The following is a 23125-nucleotide window of genomic DNA, read 5'->3' as shown; positions in this document are numbered from 1 at the left end:
TCACAAGCTTTCAACAACAAGGCAGGAATATAGTCCATTTATTTTTGATGCATGATCTAAGTACACCCTGCTCCACAAGCCGAGTAGGAAAGTAGTTTATTCTGTACATCAAAAGTAGTGGTACCAAATGTGACTGTGGTTTATTCTCAGACTGAAACTTAATGGCAGTGCTTTGATGTTACAAAGGTTAAGAATAATTTCCATTTTCAAAAGAAAGACAGAAATATTCCTAAAATAAGTCCTCTGAACAACAAAAGAGACACTATGCCCTAAAACTTCTTACAATGCATGACAAAAATGAACAAAACTGTGCATTCGGTACAGGTCTGTCTAATGTTATGGTTAAAATTAGCTTTCACATCAACATTGGACAAAACATTCATCATTTGCCCATCAGGATTTGCCACACCTAAGCAGACAGCCTTATCACAGCTGTCTTTCACAGCTCCACAGTTTTATGTCACTGGACAGATGGGCGAAGTTTCCATGTGAGCAGCCATAACTGAAAGTGGTCATGCTGAAACTTATAAGGTCCCACATAATATTCATTGTACAGGGCGAGATGTACTTTATCTTAACGTGTGTACAAATTCTATATTAAGGGTGAACTGTGTAACTGCTTATGTTTAGGGTTAGCTATCTTTTTGTCTCCATGGATATGTTATTGAATCTGTCCATCATTTGTTCATTTGTTTTTCAAAATAAAACCCCCCCAAAAAAAAAAAAAAATTTTCTTCATTATTTGTCTTCAAATACAAAATGAAAAAACTGATAAAGATTTATTTTTTAGGTTTGTTTTTTTTTTTTCAGATTTTGTGTTCGGATAACTGCCATTTCCTATTTCCGTGACGTGACTTAAACTGCAATGCCGAACTTTTGCAATGCATACGGACTGAACCAGGACTGAACCAGGACTGAACCAGGACAAAAACAGGACTAAAACAGGACTCAATCAGGACTAAACCAGGACTCAAACAGGACTAAACCAGGACTGAGTGTCGGGACAGGTCCGGAGCTGCGCCTGCGTAGAGACTGGGACCAAATCGGGACTGAGACCGGTTTAGTCCTGATCTAGTCCTGGATTAGACTTGGTCCAGTTCTGGTTTAGACCTGGTTTAGTCCTGGTTTAGTCCTGGTTCAGTCCATATGCGGCGCAAAAGTCCGGCATTGCAGTTTAAGTCATGGAAACAGAAAACGTCCGTTATCTGAATGATACACGGATTGTTATTGCTTTGCCATAGATTTACATTAAACCTAATTTAGTTTATGTAATTTGTGTTTTTATTACTTAAAAATGCCTTGGAAAAACATGCAACTGTATTGTGGAACATGCCAGCAAAGCAATAACATCTCACGAGGCAAAACCTAAACCAGAAAAAGTTACATGCTACACCTTTAAATACTAAATTTCCTCCATCACATCTAATCATAAATCTCATATCATTAAAAAGTTATTCATGCTTGAGTGTTATCTGCATATTGTACAGCTGAATTAAATGAAAAGAGGCTAATTATATTGCCATTTTATGAAAGCCTAAATTAATATGTGAATTATTTAACCCTACCAATGAACTGATACTAGAGCAATTAATTTACCTTTTGACCTCACAAAAAGTTGACACAAAGTATAATAAAGGGGAAAAGCCTTAGTGAAATCAATTTGCTGATACGGAGTGATTGCCTTCCTTGGTCACGTCCATTCCTCATCCAGTTATTTTGCCACATGCTATGAAAAGGATAATTCCATTCATTTCTTCTAATTGGAATTAAATTGATGTAATAATGAGATCCTGCTGCTTTCTAAATTGCTTTCCAATGACAACTCACTGAAACTGTTACATATTTGATTTTTTCTCCATGTATTGTTAACTCTTCGTGTTCTGGTCAGACATGGCATTGGTGCTTTGAGCTGAAGGGGATAAAGGGCTGATTGAGTACCTTCACAGCTCATTGAACCACATCATTGCGTTTACCCATCTTGACTGTGCAGTGTTAATTGGGACTTCCTGTGTAACTTGTATCATTATGTTTGCGTGATAATTTTGTCATATGTGCTCATTGTAATGCAGGTGCTCCTATAGAGAATAGAGACAGATTACTGAGGCAAATTTACACGTAGAATTATTGTGCAAATGGCCAGATGAATGAGGTGGTAATGGGATTTATCATAACACAAAATGTAATGGTTGAAAAATGATTGAACAATTTACTAGGAGTTAATCAGCGTTGAAATTGGTCATGATTATTCCCATGAAATTCTGCAATGCATTCCTAACAATTCTACAATACAATGTTTAAGGCAAGGCAAGGCAAGTTTATTTGTATAGCACAATTCGTACACAAAGTAATTCAAAGTGCTTTACAGAATAAGAAATACATTAAAATCATAATAAAAACAAATCAAAACATAAATAATCATGAAGATTTAAATTTAAAAAAAAGAGAGACATAAATTGGAGAGAGGAGTGCGGATTGAAAACCTTTCAGTTATATGCACAGTTAAACAGAAATGTTTTGAGCCTGGATTTAAACAGCATCACAGAAGAGGCCTGTCTCACATGTTCAGGAAGACTGTTCCAGGTTTTAGCTGCATGAACCTGAAACGCTGACTCCCCTTGTTTAGTCGTGACTCTGGGCACCAGCAGGAGGCCGGTCCCTGAGGTCCTCAGAGTGCGAGATGGTTCATATGACACTAACATGTCACAGATGTACTTTGGTGCTCGGCCATGGAGAGACTTGTACACAAGCAGAGCTGCTTTAAACTCTATTCTCTGAGGCACAGGAAGCCAGTGCAGAGACCTGAGCACAGGACTTATGTGCTCGTACTTCCTAGTTCGAGTAAGGACCCGAGCTGCAGCGTTCTGGATGTTCTGCAGCTGTCTCACAGCTCGTTTGGAGAGACCAGTGAGCAGACCATTACAGTAGTCTAATCTACTGGAGACAAACGCATGGATAAGTTTCTCCAAGTCTGATTTAGACAGTAAACCTTTGATTTTTGCTATGTTTTTTAGATGGTAAAAGGCTGCAGATGTTATTGATTTGATGTGGCTGTTAAAGTTCAAGTCTGAGTCCATTATTACCCCTAGATTTCTTGCCTGATTTGAAGGTTTTAGAGAGAGAGACTGGAGGTGACTGCTGACACTGTCCCTTTGTTTCTGTGGACCAAACACTATGACTTCAGTCTTGTCAGAGTTTAGCTGGAGAAAGTTGTTTTGCATCCACACACTGATCTGTTGGATGCAATGACCAAGTGACTCCACTGGTCCATAGTCTCCTGCTGCCAGAGAGACGTAGATCTGAGTGTCATCTGCATAATTGTGGTACGACACGTTATTGCTGCTTATTAACTGGCCTAATGGCAGCATGTAGAGATTGAACAACAGGGGGCCCAGGATTGACCCCTGAGGCACCCCACAGGTCAGGGCCATGTGATCTGAGACACAGTTTCCAATTTCAACAAAATACTTCCTGTCTTCTAGATAGGACTTGAACCAGTTTAGTACAGTACCAGAGATGCCCACCCAGTCCTCTAGTCTCTGTAAGAGGATCCCATGATCGACAGTGTCAAAAGCAGCACTCAGATCTAACAGGATCAAGACTGAGACTTTGCCTGCATCAGTGTTCAGGCGGATGTCATTTGTCACCTTGATAAGAGCAGTCTCAGTGCTGTGGTGGGCTCTAAAACCTGACTGGAAAACATCAAAGGAGTTGTTCATTTGGAGAAAGTTCGTAAGCTGTTGGTAAACAGCTTTTTCAAGGACTTTGCCAAAAAACGGCAGATTTGAGATGGGTCGGAAATTGTTCAGTACTGTGGCATCAAGACTGCTCTTCTTTAGGAGAGGCTTAATGACCGCAGTTTTCAATGCATTTGGGAATGTTCCAGATTGAAGTGACATGTTAACTATGTGAGTGAGTGGTGAAAGTAAACTGTTGAGGACGGACTTTAGAAATCTAGTGGGTAACATGTCCAGGCAGCAAGTAGATGAACTCAGACTGGTAACGATCTCTAAAACAGTTTTGTCAGTTACAGGTGCAAAGTGATTCAGCTCTAAGTGTCTCTGTGGCTGCATGCTTGTTATTTGTGTTGTGGAATTGATGGCATTTTTGATACCCTGAACTTTGTCATTAAAGAAAACTGCAAACTCATTACATTTAGATGTGGAAATCAGTTCTAGTGGCAGTGGAGCTGGAGGGTTTGTTAATCTGTTCATTGTTGCAAACAGGACACGAGAGTTGTTACTGCAATTACCAATAATGTCCGAAAAATACTTCTCTCTTGTTTTACTCAAAGTGTAGTTGTACATATGCATTGTTCCTCTGTAAATCTCATAATGAACCTGGAGGTTTGACTTGCGCCATTTCCGCTCAGCCTTCCGGCACTCCCTTTTCTGTGCTCTGACTGAGTCATCATTCCTCCACGGAGCTTTTTGCCTATCTTTAACCATTTTAACCTTTATCGGGGCAATGGCATCCAGAACATTCAAAACACTCAAAGTCACAGAGTTCAACACATCATCAACATTAGAACATGAGGCAATTTCAAAATTTATCATTTCCATGAACAGTGCACCTGTGTTATCATTTATGTGTCTTCTTCGAACAACTGTAGGAGCAGCCGGTGGTTTGGGAATAACAGACAGGTCAAAGAAGACACAGAAATGATCAGACAGAGCAACATCAACCACACTTGACATTTGAAATATTTACACCCTTTGTAATGAGCAGGTCCAGAGTGTGCCCTCTGTTGTGAGTGGGCTCACTGACATGCTGAGTCAGACCAAAAGTTTCAAGGACAACACTAAGCTCTTTGGCATTTTTGTCACACACATTATCCACATGTACATTAAAATCACCTGTAATGACTAAACCATCAAAGTCTGTGCAAACAACTGAAAGCATCTCAGTAAAATCATCAATAAAACTTTGACAGTGCTGAGGAGGTTTGTATATGACGATGTAGAGTATGGACGGTGATTGTTTTAGCTCCATTTTGAAGGAAACATACTCAAATGATGAAAACACCCCAAATGACAACCTGTGTGTAACCAAATGATCTCTAAAAAATGCACACACTCCTCCACCCTTTTTATTTGCTCGTGTTTCAGATTCAAATTTGAAGTTGGGAGGGGTTGATTCCACTAGCACTGCATGACCTGTGTTTTTGTCAAGCCATGTTTCAGTTAAAAACATAAAGTCAAGATTAAAAGAAGAAATAAAATCATGAATTAGAAATGATTTGTTACATAAAGATCTGACATTGAGCACAGCAAGTTTCTGATTAGTTTCAGTAGGACTGGGTGTTATCTTCTTACAGGGAATGTGAACTAAATTTCTCTGATTAGACAGTCTAACTGTCCTTCTTTTAATCCGTCTACGTGTTGTAACTGGAGATATAGCTCCATCGCAGGGCCCCAGCCTGATATTACCTTTATCATGACTGTATGTCCTGGGACAGCAGAGGCCCTGTGCGTCCTAGCTCTTGGTGATAACAGCTCTGGGGAAAGGCGGGGGAGGGCGAGCAGGGGAGAGTTTGGGTGAGTGACCAGGTGAGGGACCAGGTGAGGGCCGAGGAGGTGGCCGAGGAGGTGGAATACAGGGAGGTTTGGGTGAGGGGCCTGGTAAGGACCGAGGAGGTGGAGTAGGGGGAGGTTTGGGTGAGGGGAGAGCTGAGAGAGTCTCTGGTGGTGAAACAGGCACAGTTTTGTATGGGGGAGAGTTCAACATAGTTGATGTCAGAACCCTTGACCGTGCTATGTTAGGTGTGAGAGGAACCATCTTGATTCCCGATCTGATGAGGCTTTCTAGATGGTTGGGCAGTGCCATGGGTGAAGGTGGGGAGGAGAAGGAGACAGTGAAGAGTCCGTTGATGGAGTAGATGTAGCAATGGGGACTCCAGGCTGGTCTGTGGGCAGCGGAGGTGATGGGTGTGCTGGTGGCACTGGGGGAGGTGGTGGTGGTGTTGCTGACTCATTCTCTGGGGGAGGTGGTGCTGCTGACTTATTCTCTGGGGGAGGGAAGGTGGTGATGCTGACTTGTTCTCTGGGGGAGGGGGAGGTGGTTCTGTCTCTGGGGAAGAGGGAGGTGGTTCTGCTGACTTGTTCTCTGGGGGAGGGGGAGGTGGTTCTGCTGACTTGTTCTCTGGGGGAGGGGGAGGTGATGATGCTGCTGAGTTGTTGTCTGGGGGAGGAGGAAGTGGTTGTGGTTGTGGCAGTGGTGGTGCTGTCAATGGTGCTGACTCGTTGGCTGGTTCTCTGTTTGGTGCAGTAGGGATGCTTCTCCCATTTCTCTTTTCTCTCACTGGATGCACAGGACCCTGTCCAGGCCGGTGCCTCAGAAGCGTGGAGGAGGTTTTCCGTCAACACTCTCACTCCACCTCTGCTTAGGTGTGGGCCATTTCCCTCAAACAGGTCCTTCCGTTTCCAAAAAAGATCAAAGTTCTCAATGTAGTGCAATCCTCTGGCCGCACACACGTTCAGCAGCCACGTGTTCAGCTGAAACAGTCGAGTAAATTTGTTCCTGTTCCTTAGGTCTATGTTGGGAAGAGGTCCACTGATAAATGTCTTAACCTCCACTTTATTAAGCTCCTCGAATAATTTAGTGAAATCCCTTTTCAAGACTTCACTCTGTTCCATTCTGATGTCCACTGCACCCACATGCACAATCAGCTGTTTAACCCCTTGGTGTGTTGACAAAACTTTTGGCAGGAGTTTTATTATCTCAGAAACAGTGTAGGTCGGGTAGCAGCATGTTAGGATTCTTCTGTGACTCACACCACTGATAGCCCCGTCTCCTAGCAGCAACGTATCTCTGACCTTGACGTTTGGCACAGATTCCCGGTATGCCTGCACTCTTTTGCCAACTTTATTGTTCTTATTTTGTGATGACAGTACATTATCCGTTTGTACGTTAACATCAGTCTGTGACAGTGGTGAAAATCTGTTTGTTAGCTTTATTGTGGGTGATATAACGATATTAGCATTGTCTTTTCCCACTCGCTGCGCTGGCTTAGCATTTTGGTCTGTACCAAGTTTTGGAAAAGACACAGTATCACTCAGGTTTAAGTTGAAAGAATTTTCACCCTCTTCTCTGGAAATAACTGTAGGTTGCTCACCACTGGAAGTCACTGGTAGCGTCTGATGAAGTCCTTTTTCAGTTTCTAAAGCAAATAGCCGTGCTTGTAGCTCATAAATTTCTTGTTGATAGTTCCGACAGCGCTCACAGATAGAATTCCCTTGGTTTCTTCTCCCCGACATGTTGCTGGCTCATCAGATGATTTGTTAAAAAATGTAAAAATGTTTAAAAGTATTAATTTGCTTAAAAGGAAATCAAAAATAGACACATTATCAAAAATAGGCACATTATCCGTTGTTGGAGGAGGTAAACTGATTAAAAAGCAAAAACAGCAGGAGCAAGCAAGGATAGCGTCCGCACTCTTCAGAAGCAGGAGGTAGTAGAGCAGTTTTACTTTATAGCTTCATTGAGTTTAGTAACAACACATGTTAAATATTTATGATATTAAACCACATAGAGCCATATTTGATTAAATTCGATTTAATTGAATTCTATTTTTTCTTTTCAAATACAAAATAACAATGTCTTTCACTATTGATTTCATAAACATAAACAGACTTAATCAGTACAAACCCAATTTATACCTGTCAAGTCTGAACTCTGCTTCTAACTTAATGCTTTTGTTGACAGAGTATTGGCTCAATAAAAAAGGTATCATGATGATTACACATGACTGAATCTCAATCTTGATTCAGATTTGATTAATTACTAATTTAGTCATTCAACCATGAAGCAACTAAATGTAAAAGTAGGTCTACATGTTAAAATGAACAACAAATTAACCCTTTTCACTAGAGCTATTATGGCTAGAGTGTGCCCCTATCCTACAAAGGCACAGTACAATTACTGGATTCAGACAGGTGAAAATACAATTTACCAGTATTTCCTGACACACAAAAAATTCAGAAAACCTCCAGTAAAATATGACCCTTAATATTTACCCAGCTACCAAATCAAACTCCAAAACAATATCAGATTTTCTGTGGGGAAAATGTATATTTTTTCTATGAGGTTTATTCAAGTTGTATACTTGCATTTTTCTCTCTATTATATTTATTAGAGGCATATATACAACAGAAAATATGATACGACATGTGTTGAAAAGGTGAAAACAAACAAATAAACTAAACAAGGGTAAAATAATTTGTGGTCAAAGGTCACAGAAGTCAATAGATTTCAGTGTATAAGTATGAAAACACCACACCTGCCTGAACTCCAGTGCCAAAAGTTGCACATTTTCAGGTGCAATGTAATATGAATTATGGTTTTTCCGTCTCTGGAACAATGCACACCAACCATATTGTTATTTATAATGTGTTCCATGCTGCCAGGTGAGAGCTGCTTGTTATTCAAGAAGAGCATGTGCCCCCATCCATGGTACATAGTATACTTGGAGTCAGTACATATGTACATGCTTTTTTTCATCTGTCAAAAATTAAACTTTGATTTGGAAGACAAAAGATAATGAGGTAATGCATATTGCACAGTCAAATCAAAAAATATTATATGGTAGACTACATGTGCCCATGGGTAGATTAAACTGCATGTTACTATTGTTATAAATTCCATACTTGTTGTTAATTGCATTTAAAGGTGCACTTTGTCACTTTTTTGCTTATCTCTTTGGAAATGTTAATGCTTTGCCTCTACATTACTGCATTACACTCCATTTTAGATTTATTATTATGTTTCACTCTTAAAAAACAGGAAAAATAGGCATTTCTACTGTGAGTGAGGATGCTTCTCTACAGATCAGACCTGTAACTTGGACTGGCATCATCTGCTTGTTTCTGTGGAGATAAAGAGGTTTAATGCCATGCTGTGGAACATTTCGGGCATGGCAGTAACATTCTATCAGACTCTTCATCCAAAAATTTACATATAGTGCACCTTTAATGTACTTTGACCATATTCTTCCTATTATATCTTACAAGAAATGGAAACGATCTCAAAAATGTCTTTAGCATGCTCTAATAGCTGCGCTATAGCACGTGGTGATGTTTGAAATCATCTCTTGGTTCATTGTAATTCTGTGACTGCGATTTTGCCATCAACACTTCAAGGACATGTCAAACGCATGGTGCTCATTGACTATTATCGTTGGCATGGATCTTTGGGAAGATTCACAATTTAATAACTGCACATTGAGCTGAATTGTATTTGAAAGCTTCTTTGTTTACACCTTCAGAGACCTACAAAGCACTTTGATGTTATTGTCATCGTTCCAAATGATAAAAGGTGACTTATTTCTCAAATCTGTTCATATATTTGTAACACAGATGCAACAAAGCGTGTCAAAGCACAATGCCCTCAGCAGTCTGGTATTTATAGCACTGCGGGGGTTTTCTCAGTCAAGTATGGATGTCAGGAATAATCATTTTTACAAGCTATCAACATTATAGATTTCACAATAGCATGATCGCTGGTATATTAGAAGTGAACATGATTTTAACGTGGCCCATGAAACATTAAACACATTTATTCACATTCTTAAATGTGAGCTTCATGGATTATGCTGTAGGACCATATAACTACAAGAAAGATTGATTCAGTTGTCACGTAGCTAGTAATGTAACATGAATGGCAATCTATGAAACAAACAAACAAATAATACAATATACTGTGTTAGTTAGTTTAGTTTATTTGTCATTTTTATGTTACATAAAAACGAAATCATGTTTCATACTGCCACCACAATTCAGTGGAACACTAGAGAGAGTCCAATCAGCGCGTCTGATTTAACAGCCTTAAGTGCTGGTGGCAGGAAGTTGTCGTGCTTTAGTAGCAGTAGTCTTGTAGATCAAATTTGGCCGAGGACATAGTAAAGAATCAAAGCATTGCACTCAAAAAAATCTAAAAGTCAGTAGAGGCCTCCACAAATGTCAGTCACGGCACCATCTTAGTTGTCTCCGCGTTTCAGTTGATATCTCCTCTGGAAGTCACATTTGCCACCACACACACACACCACAAAAGTCTGTAGCATCTTAGGCTACGTTCAGACAACAGGGCTTAACACTCAATTCAGATTTTTTTGTGAAATCCGATGTTTTTGCGAGGTCGTTCACACTTTCCAATTAAATGCGACTTGTATGTGACCCCCTGTGTGAAAGTTAAACGGCCCGAAAGTGTCCCGCATTGCGAACTGGAGGACACGATGACATCAACCGCAGCGAGCGTGCTCTGTGTTTACGGAAGTTGTCCAAACATGGACGCGAGCATTGAGCACCTGGCGATTTTAAAGTTCCTCTCGTACCGGAGCCAGAACATGAACAACTTACTTGTTTTAAAGAGGAGATTGAGAAGGAGAAGGACGAGGTTTTTGGCCGTGGTGTTTTGTGGGGTAGCCGCAGTGGGAGCGGCAGCAACGTCTGTTTATAGGAACGTGTGGATGTGGAGACGTAGCCACGAGTGGTGAGTGGCGATGTGCTTCGCTTCAGTGACGCAGAGTTCATTAACAATTTTTGCCTACTTCAGCGCAGAATAGTGACGTTTGTGGCTTGTTGAGAACGTGTAGCTTGGATGGATGCGCTTTGGCCGTTCACACTGAAGTCGCATGTCAAAAGATTGGACATGTATCAGTTTCAGGAGCACATATCCAAGTGGCCTGGGTTGCATTTGAAAAAATCGGATCTGTGTCGTTCAGACTGTCATTAAAAGATCAGATACAGTTCACACAGGGGCCCAAAAAATCGAATTTGGGTCACTTCAGGCTGCAGTCTGAACACAGCCTTAGAGGTACATAGTTAGCTTCTTTCGTGGTCTCCATGGATACAGGAAAAACAAACATTCACTGAACTGCACATACTTCACTTCTTAAGAGGAGGGCTTATTCTGCAATTATGATTCCAAAATATCAAACAAGCTTGATCAGTCGCAGCTCGTCTTTGGCGGTATGATGGTTGTAAATGTAATATTTAGTCATAATATTTTATTGAGCCAAAAACACAATCCAAATTGTACAGGATCAACAGCGCTCAATACTTTTTGGTATATAAAAGTTAAAATAAAAAAAAAAGTCACAAAATGAGAACAAACATAGTAACAGCCTGTGGAAGTACATATATCTGTGAATTTGGAGATGTTATTCACATAGTTACAGATTCTAAAAAATCAATAAGAGGTTGCCACACTTTCTTAAATGATATTAGTTTATCCTTTAACAAATATCGTATTCTCTCTCGATGTACAATGTTAACAAGAGATCTCGTAGGCACATTTTACAGCTTGGTACTGACGTCCCCTTCTGTGACATTAAGAGTAATTTCTTAGCATTAATAAGACAATAAGAAATGAACTGCTTTTGGGTTGATGTCAAATTATTAAATACTTCTGATGTACCAAGGATAATTAACAAGGGTTCCAGCAATAATGTCATTTTAACAATCTGCAAAATTGTATTAAACACATCAGACCAGTAGGCGGCCACTTTTGGACACGAGAAAAATGCGTAAATGTAATCTTTGTCCTTGTCTCAATCTGAGACCTACGACCCACAATCTTAGCTATGAATCAAGATTTTCTTTACGATTATAAATATTTCTTTGCACATGGACAAAATCATACAATGGACAGCCATCTTTAGTTAGTCAAAATCCCAAAGTTTCAATTCCAAAGTTTCAAAAAATGCTCAGTGTGTCATACAAGTTGCATCAAGAGCAGCCAACCACTGGCATAGGAGTCTATGTTCTTGAAAATATTTTAAAATAGCACTATGTAAGTTTTCTGGTGGAGAGGTCTGCCAATTGCTCTCCCATTATTGCTTTGTCTGGGCTGCTCCACAGATGGCGTTCATCTTTTTCTCAATAACAGGTAATTTTTACTACTCAAAAAACTCTAGAAAAACATGCCCTCACACTGAGTAGAATCACCTCTCCACCGATTTGACAGTTTAATGGTGCCAAATGATTGTCTCTGTGAAAATGGGAAGTTATATGCAATACTGTGTAATAGACAAACTAATCTCCAAGGAGACAGGTGGGTGGCAGATCCTAAACCAGAAAAGTGCACTTATAAAAGATAAATTCAAAAATCAAGTGAGTTGCAAAGGTTTGACATAATGGTGTCTTCTATTTGCAAATATATACAAACTCACCAAGACAATACCACAACATGAACCTGGTTAAGTATGAAGACTTAGAGTGTCAAATGAACATGGCCTGGCTGGTGTGGCCTGGTGTCCGTGTGCACTCTCTCATGATAAACAGTGTTTCATCAGCACGGCCGACCTTTGGCTCTGGGGCCGTGCTGGGTTTGTCACTGCTGTGGATTTGATTTATGGAGGGGTGATTGGGAGTGATTGGTCTGTGGAGAAAGCCAGAGAACACAAGCTCGAGTTCATCTGCTGGAGCTCTGAATAATCACTGTGTCCATCTGTCAGCATCACCATCTACATGGCCCTACACCTCGACATACCAAAACATGCACTGTGTGGAACTTTACCTTCAGTCTTTTAGAGATGCAATATGCGAGGGTTGGGTGATATGACACAAATAAATTATCACAATAATCAATAACTGTTGATGCTTATTTGTTGAACATAAGACATTTTATCAGTGCCTCTAAACGAAAAATTCTAAAGTAGAATTCTGAAATTCTAAAGTCTGAATTCTGCTCCAAGCCACATATTTTTACAGATAGAAGACAGGCTGTAGACCTCTTCATTAAAACGACCCAAGCATGACGAATGAGGAAATAATTGAATCCCAATCTCAATAAAAAATGTATTCAATGCACAGACCTACTAGATATTTACTGTGCAGAGATGATCAAAATGTGGAGTGGGAAGATGTCATGGCATATGAAGAGTCATCATTTCATTGATTGTTTTTCTGTTGTTGTTTGTATTCACTGTAGTAAATAGTAAATAGTAACACTAATGTTGAGCCCTGGTTTAACATTGTTTGCAAAGTGGTTCAGACAAGGGGGATGTATGGAAAAGAAATCATGATTTTCTTAAAGCTAAGATCAAAATTCATGCAAGTCTATGTCTTTTGTTTGTTTGGTTTCACTTTTGTGGTTTGCCAATTACATTAAACAGAAAGGCTCTAAATCACAATATAGCAATATCTGAAAATTGTCAGATTGTCTCAGGTCCAGATCATCCATTGAAATTCATATTTTCATAATCATATTTTCCAACAAAAGATTGAGGTTCAAGTGTGTTTTGTGTTTTCTGTAGATCTTGTTTATTAGTTCAAAAGGAGAACAAATATGTGTTACATCTTTGCTTTTTCCCACTTGACCCTTGTTTAGTCCTGTTAAAAAACATTTTGCTTCTAAAATTCTCATTATGATGTTCTAGTTCTTATAATTATTTGGGGCCCTGAATAACAACAATTATCCATCAACACAAGTAATCTTGACACTTTAATTTTGTACTGGGGAATGTTAAGATTAGCTTGTGTTAGCAAATGTAATGAAATGTACCAGGAAGATGCTGCTTTTAGACTTTTGCTTTATCGCTTCACTGCGTCTGCCTGTTTTCTGAAGACACAGCAGAGGAGGTTTTTGTTGTTCTGGCCCCTATCATTAGTCCAACTTAAGGTTTTGTGGAAAGAATATACACGTTCAGTCATGCTACATTGGCTGAGTTTAATTCCTGTTTCAGCTATTGTCCGTTTAACGGGGTTTCCTGGGGCTAAATGCAGTACAGTGCAGTGCCTTTGAAATGTTTAATGACCGCTACCAGCTTGCAGAATGTTTAAGAATCTTTTCATTAATGACCTGTAAGACTTTAAACAGGTACTTACACTGGATTAAAAAAGGACGTTAACAAGACTTAAAAACAGATATTAACCTTGACTGAACTACAAAAAAATCAGGACAAAATTGGGCAACACCTGAACTAAAACTAGGGTTATAAATAGATTTAGATAAACTATATACCTCAATGTAAATAGTGCACATGTTATTGCTTTGCCTGGAATGTTCCACAGCTTGTCATTCAATTTATTGGTTTCTATGGTGACAATAAGGTGGCGCTTTACAAGTTATAGTCTGGCAATAAAAACACCTGATTAAAAAATAATAATGTAATAATAAAAATACTAGTGGTTTAATATCATACTGAGGAAGATTCAAGGCAAAGCAATAACATTTCCATGGAGACAAGCAGGTGGTAAACCCTACACCAGGAAAGTAGCATAATGCATCTTTAACTAGAAGGTGTAATGTCAAAATGATGGTCCCATACTAGAGGACTGCTGATCTATTAAGCAATGTAAATGAAAGACAAAGGAAATTTTGCTTCTTCTCACAATAATCATAACACTAAAATTAGGTCCCTAAATGACATTCCTAAATTATAGTCAGCAGTTCTACCGCTATATCAAGACCCAAATGGCACAAACTAATTGAGACCTAGTCCTTACTTAATTGTACAATCTGTGATGGAGGTGGTAGACGGAGCGTGGGGGGTGCGTCCTCAAGTGCACCTGCTATTCTGGTTAGTGAGCACGCAGCCAAAGCAGAGAAGTGCTGAGGGAAGGGGAACGAGGATCACAGGGAGCGCGGGGTGATTAATAGATCCACTCTCCAAGTCACACTGCAGTGCTCCCACACATCTGGAGCAGCTGCCGTCCTACCAATGGGAAAAATGGCACATTCAGAGGAGGTCTGGAAGGGGCAGGAACTGAGCAAAAGCTACAGTGATGAGGGATTGGGGAGACATCTTGCAGAGATTTTATAATTTGATTTCGGGAGTTGTAAAAAATAAGCAGAACATTATGACTACCTGGGTAATAGCAAGAAAATTTAATATGGACAAAATTATGATGTTTTGCTTCTCATCCAAAAGGCTACATTAATTAAACATATAATGTTAAGATAAGCAATCTACTTGGGGACGAGATGAGTTAGACCATGTTATAAATAGACCAGAGTGCTATTACCATATTGGATAGGTTGTACCATTCGGTTCTTCTGCAATATGACCACTTCCTTTAAACAATTTTTTTAGATATTGTCCAGCGCACTCCGCACACACAGCTTTGTGAAGATGGTATTGCATTACCTGGAATGCTCCACAGTGGCATTGCACTCACTTTTCTACTGACCTGACCTGGAACATGGTCTGGTGGCGATGCCTGCTGAAGTTAAATTTAATGTCATAGGGTGGAACATTCAAAAAAAAAGCTATAACATCTCCATAGAATCAAGCAGATGAATGGACTCTCCACTAGAAACATTGCATAGTCCACCTTTAACTAGTGATTTACTGTAACTATCACCATTTGGTCCTTAGTGTCCTTGGGCAAGACACTCCGAAACACCTTGCTAATGCTTGAGAAAGGTGTTTGAGTGAGTGAATGGTGATAGAAGAAGAGGTTGTTGTCACACATTGGGTGCTTCTGAAGTTGCTTCATCACCTACTCGTGTGAAGAGAGAAATGCAAGATGGTCCCCAGAGGTGAAATACTACATTTAGTACTCCTGGCTCTTTGAAATGCTCTTTTTAAAAACCAAGACATTAAAGACTTATCCTTATCCATGTTTGTCTGCTTCCACCAGAATTTAGGGACAACATTTACCTTCCTGTCATATTTATCAGAGCCACTAAGTCTGAATTAAGGTTATCCACATTCTACTCCACTGTTCTTATGTTATGTCAGGTTGGAACATTTGTCCCTAGTCAACCTCAGTTATCACAGGTCATGAAAAACATGGTCAGCAACAGTGGCCCCAGATGATTTACTCGCATAATCAGCCAGAGTTTAAATCCATATAGCTTTCTTGTGGTAAATGTAAAGCGAAAAAAGACCTTTGTGTACAGGTAGTTAATTAGGTCATATCATTGATGTATTAGGCAAAGGAGAGCCAAGAAAAAACACACACAATGAATGCAGGCTGTTTGAAGTCTAGCCATATTGTTGGATCAGACGGACGGTTGCATCAAAGTATTGCCAAACAAGTATATTCTGTGCCCTCACACCTTTGAACGTGGCTATGGGAAAAACCTTTTACCAAAACTGAAGAAATCCTGACATCAAGACAAAAAGCTGGAATAGGAAGCTCACATATGTCAACATGATGTATGAAAAATGGCCTCATATTGTCTAGACAGTTAAAACATGACAGCACCTTACTATAAAGGTTGACCCCACTGGCATTTAATATAGGACAGAGCTGGGCATTTGACATTAGGTTGTACACTATAGAGATCCACATATGATGGACAAACACAATTAAAATACAAAGCTATGAAATCTCCCAATGTGTGCCATTTCTACAACAGAGTAACCACACATACAGTTCAATGTTTACCCCCAAATTCTAATTATATAAAGGGTATCCCCAGGTTTGACTACCCCAAATTTAAGATTTTTTAAGACATTTTAAGACCACTTAAATGAAAATTAAGACCAACATCGCACCCATTATGCAGGCGAGAAACACCAGATCCAATTCTAATAATGACCAACCAACTACGGGACTATAGGAGAGTTTCATTGTTGACAAATTGCATGCTGGGAATTATTTTGATTGGCGGCAAGAAACACTAATTCAACATGACGGACAGAGCGAGAAAGCACGTAAAGGGTATTGATCCCGGTTATTTATCCACTTTAACGGCAGAGGACCGAAGACGATTTGACCAGAAATTGGTCATAAGCATCGATGGATGCCACATCACCCTTTTCAACCCTACAAAAGGTGGACGAAACCAAATTTCTGGTCAGAATCGCCAACTACCTGGCTAAATATTCACTTCAGCGATATCCGCAATTACTTGGTGGAAACTCCTGGGCCATTCACAGCAGAAAAGATGAAAGCCTACAAGACTCTCGATGCGTTGTTGAACTTGTTGGAGTCCACGGTTTGCTAGGATCTTCTACGTTTGCTCTGCGAATGTTTGAAAGCCATTTAATTCGCCGTTAGCGGTTCTTTTCACTCAGAATACGAAAAAGACATTTTCCTTCTTCCGTGCTTCTATTTATGCATCCGATAATGCAGCAGGAATTTACCATTATCGGGGATAAATACGCAAGGTTACGCACTGTGTTTGACCACTATCGTGTTTCTTACCTCCGACCAAAATATTTCCCAGCATGCAACGCGGGCTTTTAATAACAATGACATCAGCTGAAACTCGCCTATATCTAGAATCTAAGGCTACGTTCAGACTGCAGCCTGAAGTGACCCAAATCCAATTTTTTGGCCCCTATTTGACCTGTATCTGATCTTTTAATGACAGTCTGAACGACACAGATCTGATTTTTTCAAATGCAACTCAGGCCAGTTGGATATGTGGTCCTGAAACCGATACATATCCGATCTTTTGACATGCGACTTCAGTCTGAACAGCCAAAGCGCATTCATCCACTTACACGTTATCAACAAGCCACAAATATCACTATTCTGCGCTGAAGTAGGCGAAAATTGTTAATGAACTCCGTGTCACTGAAGCGAAGCACATTGCCACTCACCACTCTTGACTACGTCTCCGCATCCACACGTTCCTTTCAACAGAGGTCGCTGCCACTGCTCCACAAAACACCACGGTCAAAAACCTCGTCCTTCTCCTTCTCAATCTCCTCATTACAACAAGTAAGTACATGTTCTGGCTCTGGTACGAGAGGAACTTTAAATCAATTCAATGCTCGCGTCTATGTTTGGACAACTTCCGTAAACACAGAGCACGCTTGACGTCAGTCGTGTCCTCCATTGCGCATGCGGGACACTTTTGGGCCGTTTAATGTTCACACTGGAGTTCACATACAAGTCGCATTTAATTGGAAATGTGAACGACCTCGCAAAAACATCGGATTTCACAAAAAAATCGGAATTGAGCATTAAGCCCTGCAGTCTGAACGTAGCCTAAGAGCAATAATCCATCCAATGTCTTCCTCCAATGTACTATTTACTCATTGTCGCTCGTACAAAAACCAAAGTATTGTTGCCAGAAACCAAAGTAGTAAAGTATTGCGCCTACTCCAAATTGGACGATCATTCACGTTACTTGATTTCAAGTTGTTGTAATTTTTCCTCCCTCCATTTAACATAGCACTGCAGCCTAGTTGAGTAAACAAAAAATAGGCTAATGAAATTTAAGACCTTTGTGAAAAAATAAGCCTTGGACAACATAATTTAAGACTTTTTAAGGCCTTAATTTAGGAACATGAAATTTAAGACTTTTAACACCCCACAGCTACCCTGGTATGTTGAATTACATGATTCAATAAATCAGTAAATAAAATAAATAAAATTCTCTATGCCACTATAATCTCTGTAGAAACCTGTGAGAAACACTATTGGTAAACTTTCCAAATAATAAAAAAAAAAATCTCTACATTACATTAGCCACACATAATACAGAAGTGTATTGACCTGAAGTCCTGAAACTTTCTATTCAGTTAACAAGGTAAGTGGCTTGAATAAAACTCAATACGATAATGTGTAGAAACTCTCACAGCCACACTCATTGTGTTACAACTGAGCGATACAATAGGTTCCGACCACAAAGACGCTAGCAAAAAGTCTGCATCGATTGAAATCATTAGCCTCTAAAGCTCTGTGTGCAAATGCAAATACTTTTCTCCTTGTAAAATTGATGTTGTCAAGGTAACCCTATCATCTGGGTTTAGAAGCATGTTTTGAAATACTTTGCTTCAACTCAAGGTAGATCAATTGTGCTCAAATAAACTTGTGACTGTTAAAATATTGAACTAAACACAGACCAGGGTTAGATCAGAACTAGGGCAGGACCAAACCAAGTCTACATCAGACTTAAACTGGGCTCAGGCTATGACCAAACAAGTACAATTGTGAAGGGACATTAAAGTCAATGGAAAGTTTCCCTCCCTTGTTTCAACCTCCTCACCTGTCTTTTGCTATTAATTCTACTCAACTAATGATCCTTTAAGCTTGTCACATTAATACAACCACCACCACCCTCCTCTCCACCAGCAGAAAATCCTTCTGCCACCTCACCCTCTGAAAATTAAGGTTAACAATGCATAACTTTAGAAATCATAGATTTTTTCATATTATTTCAACATGAAATGCCAGAATGGAAATAGACACAGGTCCTTGTGATGTCAAGAGTTACTTTTTCTGAATCTTTCAGTGAGTCCCAGTGATCAGACAGGGAGCTCTTTGTGAACATATTGATCATATTGAGCAGTGTCTCAAACCACTGCACTGTCCAGACGGGTTTATTTATCTCCAATTACATTAGGAGCACATTGATTACCTCACTGGTGAAATGTGCTCAATGCTTTAGCTGAACAGCGGACTGGTTAATTACATGGCTATAGACTACAATTGTTGATATTTATTGTAGAAAGTAATCATGAGTTGTCAAAAACTAATTTCATTATGTACTTGCCCAGGAGCGATTTGTTCACTCCCCTTTCTCTGTCTCAACACTTTTAATTAAATGATACCTATGCCATGGAGTAAAAAAGTGAAAAACTGCCAACCAAAGACACACTACCCACTTACACCTTATTGTGAAAAGTAAATTAAATTAGAACGCACAGGTTTAATAATATAAACCATGTTGTGTTTAAAAAAAAATACACTTTTAACAACATACACAATATGATGTTAAGAAATATTTACTTTAAAGGTTTTGTTCATGACAGCAACACATCTCAAACATGTGATGACAACAACAAACAAACAAAGGTTTACCCATTTCGGTGTTGAAAAACATGCATTCTTACTAAGCACAGGGTTGCGTCTTCATTGATCTGTCCTGTACCTTGGCCTGCCTGCATCATTTCCTTGTCTCTAGAGAGATAGGCAACCAAAAAGGTTACAAAGGGCTTCTTTAATTACAAGATGCAAGTAATCTTGATTTATAGTACTTGACTTTTTTTATTTATTTTATTTTTTTTCCCTTTTCCAATTCAATAAATTCACAAATGACAAATTACCTGGTTAAATTACTAGTGTTGTCATGATACTAAAATTTCAAATTAGATTTTGATTATGTAGAAAATGTTTTCTTTTAGACAATACACTGAAATTTAAAACACAAAATAATCATTTTAATATTATATAATATTACCTTGTGGTATATTACTAGTTCTGATATGGCTCCACATTATTTAATTTCTATTAAGGAAGGGTACAATTTTGTAATCTGGCTCTTGCGAGATTGATATGTGTAGCCCTCTGTATAGACATCTACATATCCATCTGGGATGGCTCTTGCTGAAAGCATTCAGAAATCATTGTAATAATTGGAGCTGATTGGAGCACAAAAATTGCAAGAATTCGTCCTGCTGGCAAGGCTAATAATTTTTTAGTACTGCTACTTACATATTTAGTTTTGATACTTGTTTTAGTATTGATCATTATCTGGGTATTGATGCTTTTGACAAGCCTACTTCACAATCATATTTCTTTCCTCTCAGAAAATATGTTTTTGTTTTTTAAGACCTAAGAATTAAAATTACCTATGCATGCCAACAAGCCCTTCTGCAAGTACTCCTTTCCAACTTCCTATCACTTACATATGCAAAAAGAAACTCATCAGATTTATCAGGCATTCACTTCATCTCTCTGAGTCCTGAATCAGCTTGTTTTAGCCAGTTTGGATGAAAAGAAATGTCATCAAGTATTAAAACTGAGGCTATATTTGTAATGTGAAGAAAGAACCACCTGCAGCTAAATCAAATGTGATGATGCTACACAGAGAAAACAGCTAGTGTGAAAAGTTTGGCCTCATCTTGTGAATATAAATCACACATTTCCATAAAAGCTTAATAAGTGTATAGTCTTTGTTTTGGGGCTATGACAAGTACTTATTGTTTTTAGCATCCCAAGGCAGAGCAGCTTACTCACTAATGGATTAAGTACCTTGGGGGTATTCTGTTATAGCATTGTCCCCTTGAGGTTTGGATATGATTTAACATTACATCCTCAGCTCTAGCTCTTGTACTAATTAAATGTCTAATCTAAACATAATGGCCACTAATATAAAAAGGACAACCGTAAAACACATTGTAAGCACTTAGGGACATAATGAAAATTTGGGCATTCAAAAGCTTATTATGCAAAAAATGTCTTGAGCCAAACAGTACATTACGGTAATATGACACCTGTTTAAATACAGTGTTCTAGTGCCAAAGCAACAAGCCAAAGCGTACTTTAGTGATTTATTTCTAATCAATAGTACAGTAAATCATGAAGATAATTATTTTAATACCTGCCCCAAGTCTTGTAAGTGAATAATCAATCATCATTCTACCGCAGCCTCATTATAATTGCGGTTACCCCCAGGAGTTATCTGCAAGAGCACAAAAGCCTATTTCAATGTCCAAGCCAGTCCATAACATTTGGTGCATTTAGGTCAAGAAAAATGATAGTCGTCTCTGATATATTCCATGTTTGGAGGGGTTTTCCCACCTACCAAAGCTAAACAAACAGTGGGTCTGTATCAAGACCCATGAATAATCAAATAGAAACTTATTATGTTTTCATGTACCATTTATTTTACCAGAGGAGACAGCCACATGTGTGTTTATAGGGGAAAGTACTGTTCATGTCACTAGCAACACACAAAGTGTAGTTGATCTCTATACCATATTAGAGATGGACAGTAATTGCAGGTAAACTTTGTTGAAGATGCAAAACTACTGGGAAAACAATGTATTATTTGTATTTTTAGAACTACTGTAGTTACTACTGTCCCATGGCCAACAGCCAACCACTATTGGAGTGGTTGGTTGATTTTGTGGCTACATGGCTCACACACTGAGCAGTTTTAAAAGATTGTATCATGGGATTTAAACCCACTAAGGAGTGCAGCATGTGCAGTTCAAATGACACAAGTAAGGGACCGGTGGATTGTGGAAAATGAATTGTGGAAAATGCAAGAGGCTAGCTAAGGAGGGACCTAAGTAGCTAGCTATGGACATTTGAGATAGAAAGAGAAAGAAAGAAAGAGAAAGAAAGACCTTCCAGAGGAAGAACTTTGAGCATTTAACAATTTAAAGCAAATTACATCTTTCAAAAGTTTAAATATGCTTAAAGTGCTGTCTGGAAGGTGAAAAAGATGAAACCCACTGGAAATTTGAATTGTAATTTTATTCTGATTATCATTTGCAAACAGCAGAATGAAAATAAACCAGACTGGGTGTTCAAGTTGCCTTGATGTTTTTTGCCTTTATTTTATTCCTTTTTTAGAACAAATATAAAAGCAAAAATACTTGAGTACATATTATGGCTACTCCCACAGTTAAATGGTTTAATACAAGATCTTTAATGCTTAGCTTCTTTTGTTCCAGGTACAAAAATGTTACATGGCTGGTTTTGTCCATATTTGTATTTGCCAGTTTTATTCTTGGTGTAAATGCAAACACGGCAGAGAAACAAGGTGATGAATTTGAGAGTGTTGTTCGTTGTATTGAACTTTGTCAGCATCTCCGTCAAATCATGAGAAATGTTTGCTTACTAATGTTTGGTATGAGCAAAGCACCTCTCCTGCTTTCTCCTCTCAGGGTCATTGCCTCAGTCGCATTTGTCTTTGTTACTGTTGTGTAGATCCTAACCTGCCCACAGCACGGGGTTGTCAAAGGTTTTCAAATGAATGCAGCCGTTCCTCTCTGTAAAGTCAAGAAAACAAAGAGGCGAAGGTGGGCACATGAATAATTTAAAAACAGCTGACATGAACATCATTCCTGCCGCTCCGAGTGCCTTCCTGATGAAGATCTCATTACGGCTGACAGCGATGAATGGATTGGGTAAATGTGCCACCGAATGTTTGCGCATCCTGTCGGAAGCGTGGCATTATGGGGCACCAACTGATGCTCCCATGTTCGACTACCATGCGTTCACACAAAATTAGGACCAAACTGGGACTAAAGCTGAATCTACACCTGGACTATCCATCTATCCATTTTCTACTGATTATCCAGAGCAAGGTCGCAGGGGCAGTAGTCTAAACAGGGACTCCCAGACTTGTTTGACCCCAGACACTTCCCTCCAGCTCCTCTGATGGGACCCAGAGGCGCTCCCAGGCCAGCCAAGAGATGTTGGGCCTCATTCATGAATCTTTTCTTAAAAAATATCTGCAACTTCCACTTGAAGAAGATGCTGAGAGAACT

General features: G+C 39.2%; 1 protein-coding gene across 1 annotated transcript in view; it reads right to left on the bottom strand.

Moving 5' to 3' along the window:
• Nucleotides 1-23125, bottom strand: part of thsd7ba (thrombospondin, type I, domain containing 7Ba) — a 327257-nt gene that overhangs the window by 130745 nt on the left and 173387 nt on the right. The window lies entirely within an intron of this gene.

The sequence above is a fragment of the Boleophthalmus pectinirostris genome, unplaced genomic scaffold (assembly GCF_026225935.1).
Source record: "Boleophthalmus pectinirostris isolate CB_2022bp ecotype Guang Dong unplaced genomic scaffold, ASM2622593v1 HiC_scaffold_1, whole genome shotgun sequence".
NCBI lineage: Eukaryota > Metazoa > Chordata > Actinopteri > Gobiiformes > Gobiidae > Boleophthalmus > Boleophthalmus pectinirostris.
The sequence above is the reverse complement of the archived record's forward strand: the minus strand, read 5'-3'. Positions and strand labels throughout refer to the sequence as shown.